This window comes from Octopus sinensis, linkage group LG5 (assembly GCF_006345805.1).
Source record: "Octopus sinensis linkage group LG5, ASM634580v1, whole genome shotgun sequence".
Lineage (NCBI taxonomy): Eukaryota > Metazoa > Mollusca > Cephalopoda > Octopoda > Octopodidae > Octopus > Octopus sinensis.
Genome location: NC_043001.1, coordinates 5,615,741 through 5,623,240, shown reverse-complemented (window position 1 = coordinate 5,623,240; position 7,500 = coordinate 5,615,741).

The window sequence follows — 7,500 nt, the reverse complement described above, 5'->3', positions numbered from 1 at the left end:
AAAACATGTTTTGATGTGTTGTCCTCTTCTACTCCAATAATCATCAAATATTTGTAGACAGTTCAGAAAACTGTTTACATTTCTTGTTCAGCTCTCTACATCTAAATTTGAACACACCACACACACACACACACACACACACACACACACACACACACATATATATATATATATTATATATATATATATATATATATATATATATATATATACACACACATATTGCAATAAGTCTGATTTTGAAGTCATAGCAAATTTGAAACATTCAAGTTTTGTATGCTTTAACATTTCAAAATAGGTAACATTTTTAGAAAATCATATCTATCTAAATAGGGGTCAGCGTCTGGCTCTCTGCACTGGCATGGTGTCCAATAAAGAGGCACAGGACTGGTAGTTTGGCAAGAAGTTTGCTTCCCAACCAAATGGCTACTGTTTTTGTCCAATTTCGTAGAAATTTCGATGTGTGTCTTGTACGAAAACCTCGGACCGACAAACACTCTGTGATCCGATTTGATTGACGGGAATTCAAAGTGCCCAGTCCTATATAAATCTATAAATATATTAAAAACTGTGTGTGTGTATGTTTGTATGTGTGTGTCTGCATGCTTCCGTGTATGTGTGTTTGTGAGTGTCTGCGTCTACGTTTGTTCCCCACCACCATTTCACAACTGCGTCGGTGTACTTACGACCTCATTATTTAGCGGTTCAACAAAGTCGAAATTTCCCTACGGCACCTCATGGAGGCTGGAGAGTACATCAGCCGAAACGTTATGTTAACAACAAACAAGATGAGGGCAAATATCTGCCGAATATACATAATGTACATAATTTCTCATCATTTAAAATTTAGATCTGTGCCAGACTGTAAAATATATATATACTGGCGGCGATTCTTTCGACCGAAGCTCTTCAATCATTGCGGTAGTCTAAAAGACTGAAACGAGTACACGGAAAATTATTTTTAAAATTCTGTTTACAAGAAAGGAATCACTTGAACAAGAATACTTTTTTAGTAACTAGGATTGTATTTTCGGAGAAACAGTAGCTGATGTTTATATATCATAGTTTCGCAACTTAATGCCGTCGCATAAAAGCTATACTATCGTTACTGATAAAGGTAGAATTGACAGTCGAGATTGTTCCAATCCAATTGAGTGATATAACTATTTAATTCTAATTAGTATTAATTGCCTATCATTACACGCAATGATTTAATTATTAAGCCAGCAACATACATTTTACATTTAAATCAATAATTTGTCAGGTTTCATTAATTTGGTTTTACTAAAGTTAATTATAATACAACTGGTTACTCAGCTTTTAATATAATAGACTAATGACTAATATTACCAGCAAACAAGGCGGCAGGCAACCGGAAAACTTAGCACGATGTACAAACTATTTATTGACATTTCTTCCAACTCTTTAAATTCCGAGCTCAAATACTTTGAATAGCTTCGCCTTTCATCGTTTCGGAGTGGATAACTTAAGGTACTCGTCAAGTACTAGCATCAATGTAATCTTTATCCCCTCCTTTCCTGGGATGGACTGACGTTCCTATCAGGGTGTCATTCTATTCTCGGTCATTTAGTTGCCATGAACACCAGGCAACAATGTTAGATTTAAGGTACTGGAAAAAGAAAAAGAAAAAAGAGAAAAAACAATTCATCCTGGAAGCAAAATCTCCAATATTGCATTTTAAACTTCAAATATGTTCCAAACTATACCTTGATATTCTCCTCTTAAAAAATTCCCCGTTGTTATGCTTCATCATTTTTGTTTTTCTGTCTATCGGTCTGTCAGTCTGTCTGTCTATCTACCTACCCACCTCCTTAGCTACCTGGCGACCTACTAACCAACCTACCTACCTATCTATCCAACCCCTTACTTACCGGTCTATCTATCTATCTATCTATCTATCTATCTATCTATCAATCTATCTAAATAAAATATAGATAGATAGATATAAATACATTCATACATACATACATACATACATACATACATACATATATAATATATATATATATATAATATATATATATATATATTATAATATATATATATATATAGTACAGTTCTATATTAAGAGAAGAGGAATAATGTACATTATTTACATTATTTATCTTTGACGGAATTTGTCCTCATCTTCTTTATTGTTAACAGAATGTTTCGGCTGCTGTGCCTACGGACAAGTAAGCACAGAGAAACGACCCTTCATCAGTTGTCGGCCGTCTCTCTATTCCTCATTTCGAGCATTCAAAATGTGGAGTAGACAGAGAGTGGACAATTCGTGAATGGTCCTTTCTCCGTGTTTACTTGTCCTGTTGTCCATCATTTGTCGTTTTCTCCCGTATTTTATGTTGTTTGAACCGTTGCTGATGGCCTGTACCTATATATATATATATCAATTTTGCGTAATAAGATTTAAAAAATCTAGGCTGTATAGATATTAGAGCATTTCTAGATAGAACGTGTAAGACCTACTATAAATGCTCTAATACCTATAGAGACTTGTTTTTTTTTCTCTTATTACGCAAAAAATTCTATATATACCACACGCGACATAGAACAAAGATTGAACTCTTTATTCGCAATATTTCCGAATCTGGAACTTAACTATGGTCTTTCTATAGCACTATTCAGCATTACCTGATACCTTGGGTCTCAATGACACTATTAACTCTTATATATATATATATATATATATTGATATGTACGCATGTATGTATAGTATGTGTATGTATATATGTATGTGTGTGTGTATATATATATATATGTATAATGTATATACATATGTGTGTATGTATATATGTACGTGGTGTGTTTGAATACATGTGTGTGGCGCCCAACCGCCACTTGGCAGCCGGTGATGGTGTGTTTACCTCGCTGTAATCAAGTGGTTCGGCATAAGAGAGCAATAACTTTTCCTGGAGGGGGAAAAAAAGTTTTATGTTCGATTCGATCGACTAAAAGTTCTTCAATGCGTTGCCCTAGCATGGCCACATTCTGGAAAAGGTAAAACATATTTTGTGTGAACTGCATTAAAGTAGAATATATCTATTGCCATAACGATGCAATATTTGGTGTGTTTCCAGTTCAGTTCATAAAAATATAATTCACCGAACAGACGTAATAGATTGGAAGAAGGTAAATGTTACTGGAATATCGGAACATTTAATAAATGTGTGGCATTGTTTGTTTCTTACCCAAATTTATTTTACAGACTTTTTTTAAAGAATAAATATCGTTAAGTATATTTGTTCGCAATAGGAAAAAGTGAAAAGAATGTACATAGATACTTACATATATACGCACGTACACACATACATACAAGGATACCTATATACGTTAATTCATTCATTCGGTCCTTCATACTTCTCATATGAGGGCATATATGTAATATATATATATAATATATATATATATATATATATATATATATATAATATATACATATATATATATATATATATATCTATATATATATATATATAATATATATATATATATATATATTAAGTACAGTTCTATATTTAAGAGAAGAGGAATAATGTACATTATTTACATTATTTTCTTGACGGAAATTGTCCTCATCTTCTTTATTGTTAACAGAATGTTTCGGCTGCTGTGCCTACGGACAAGTAAGCACAGAGAAACGACCCTTCATCAGTGTCGGCCGTCTCTCTATTCCTCATTTCGAGCATTCAAAATGTGGAGTAGACAGAGAGTGGACAATTCGTGAATGGTCCTTTCTCCGTGTTTACTTGTCCTGTTGTCCATCATTTGTCGTTTTCTCCCGTATTTTATGTTGTTTGAACCGTTGCTGATGGCCTGTACCTATATATATATATATCAATTTTGCGTAATAAGATTTAAAAAATCTAGGCTGTATAGATATTAGAGCATTTCTAGATAGAACGTTGTAAGACCTACCTATAAATGCTCTAATACCTATAGAGACTTGTTTTTTTTTCTCTTATTACGCAAAAAATTCTTATATACACACGCCGACATAGAACAAAGATTGAACTCTTTATTCGCAATATTTCCGAATCTGGAACTTAACTATGGTCTTTCTATAGCACTTATTCAGCATTACCTGATACCTTTGGGTCTCAATGACACTATTAACTCTTATATATATATATATATATATATTGATATGTACGCATGTATGTATAGGTATGTGTATATGTATATATGTATGTGTGTGTGTATATATATATATATGTATATATGTATATACATATGTGTGTATGTATATATGTACGTGTGTGTTTGAATACATGTGTGTGTGGCGCCCAACCGCCACTTGGCAGCCGGTGATGGTGTGTTTACCTCGCTGTAATCAAGTGGTTCGGCATAAGAGAGCAATAACTTTTCCTGGAGGGGGAAAAAAAGTTTTATGTTCGATTCGATCGACTAAAAGTTCTTCAATGCGTTGCCCTAGCATGGCCACATTCTGGAAAAGGTAAAACATATTTGTGTTGAACTGCATTAAAGTAGAATATATCTAATTGCCATAACGATGCAATATTTGGTGTGTTTCCAGTTCAGTTTCATAAAAATATAATTCACCGAACAGACGTAATAGATTGGAAGAAGGTAAATGTTACTGGAATATCGGAACATTTAATAAATGTGTGGCATTGTTTGTTTCTTACCCAAATTTATTTTACAGACTTTTTTTAAAGAATAAATATCGTTAAGTATATTTGTTCGCATAGGAAAAAGTGAAGAAAGAATGTACATAGATACTTACATATAACGCACGTACACACATACATACAAGGATACCTATATACGTTAATTCATTCATTCGGGCCTTCATACTTTCTCATATGAGGGCATATAGTATATATATATATATATATATATATATATATATATAATATAATATAGATATATATATATACATACATATATATTATAATATATATAGATATATATATATAGGTATAATATATATAGATATATATATAATAGATATATATACATATATATATATATATGTATATATATATATATATATATATATATATATCCATATATATATATATATTCATATAGGTATATATATATGTATATATATATATACATATATATATATATATATATATATATATATATATATTATATATATTATATATATTATATATTTATATATAGGTCTCTATATAAATATATGTGTATATTTATTAACAGGTATATATTTGTGGGGGGTGCGTAAATACGCATATCTATATGTTTCTAAGTATATGTTAACATATGTATATATGCACACATACGTGTGTGTGAGTTTGTGATTTTGCACAGGGACACACAGACAGACACACACAGACACACGCTCAGAAACCGACACAGACACACATACATATATATGTACACAGACATTCTTCCAACATAACAATATAAATATTACAATATAAGTTACTCCACAGATTGCTGTACATAAATGTTGTCGAATTCTTTACCTGAAACCAAGTCAGTTGTACCTACTCTCCAATTCCCCTACATTCGCAGATCAGTCACTAAGCACTACTTTCCTCCGTTCTGAAACTTTCTTTCAGACCCACATTGTATTAATGATAGAAGCGACATTTTACTGTGAAATGTTTTCTTTCAAAATACACGCAAATATCCAAATTGCTAAATGTCGACTATTTTCCATCAGAATCGAAAGAAATATATATATATATTATATATATATATAATATATATATATATATGTATATGTATAGATATATATATATATAATATATTATATATAATATATATATATATATAATATATAATATATATATATACTACATACATATATATATATATATATATATATATATATACATGCATACATACATATATATATATATATATATATATTATATATATATAATATATATATTAAACATGCATATTAACAACAACAAAAAACTAAATATAAAACAATTCCTACGAAATAAAAATTGAATAAAGCCTGACGTAGTACAAGCTAAAGCAGACAGCAAGTCATATATATATAATATAAAATTATATAATATAATATAATTTTGTAATATGATAGCAGATACGAAATTTTCTTTTCACTAAGAGCTAGTTGATTTGCTCTTTAACTATCTTGATACAATTTACTTCGCCAGTAACCAGGGAAATTTTGTCTACCAAAATGTCACTAGACTTCCAAAAGTACATCAAATCTATGTTTTACAAGTATTTAGTTTTCGATATCAAATTTATTGCTGTGTGAAATGTTTCAAAGAATTTTTTTAGAAATATATACCTGCAAAGTTCTGGATAACATAAATTTCTGTGTTTAATTTTGTCTATAATGAAGATTGTTTTATTTGTTGGAAAGCAATAAATAGTTCTACAACTATACCACAATCTGCTCAAAGATTAACTACATATAGGCGTAGGAGTGTCTGTGTGGTAAGTTGCTTGTTTACGAACCTGATAGTTCCGGGTTCAGTCCCACTGCGTGGCACCTTGGGCAACTGACTTCTACTCTAGCATCGAGCCGACCAAATCTTTGTGAGTTTTCTGAGTGAATTTGGTGGACAGAAACTGAAAGATACTCGTCGTATTATATAGATATATATATATATATATATATATATATTTCACAACAATTGAGGGTAAAATTAATTAATTAATCAATTTCACCAAGTATTCAGTATGCAAAGGGACCATTTAAGGCGAAGATTCAAATTATACATTATATAAAAGGGCTTAGTAAAATAAATGACTGACGCCGCATACTGAAAATCATTAGAAAAGCAGCTAAAAAAACTTTTTAAAACTATTTCTAATACTTAAAGAAAACCTCTCTCATATAGTGTTTGCTCAATTCACTCACGAAAGTATGGGGGTAAGTAAAGACCTTAAAAAATCAAATGCAAAGGTTATTTGAGAACGTACGTTTCAAGATAGTCAACTCGACACTTCTATCATCAGCTCAGAACTCCTTGGTTTGGATTTGAAAAACTGAAAGTGGGAGCATACCCTTTCGGCTTCTTATCGCTTCTGAAGATCTGCTCGCGAACTAACAGTGCCCGCAAACTCAAATATGCAAGCGAAGAATTTCTGCTCTCCCCTTTCCACCAGCGTGGGTTAAAATCAGTAAACACTATGCTTTTTTCGGTAAAATCCGAGACATTAAATAGAGAGAGATGATTTATAATTTCAACAATTGAGGGTAAAATTAATTAAATTATCAATTTCACCAAGTATTCAGTATGCAAAGGGACCATTTAAGGCGAATTCAAATATTACATTATATAAAAGGGCTTAGTAAAATAAATTACTTTGCCGCATACTGAACTCATTAGAAATAGCAGCTAAAAAAACTTTTTTAAACTATTTCTAATACTTAAAGAAAACCTCTCTCATATAGTGTTTGCTCAATAAATTATATATATATATATATATATATATATATATATATATATATATATATATATATATATATATATATATATATATATATATATGTATGTA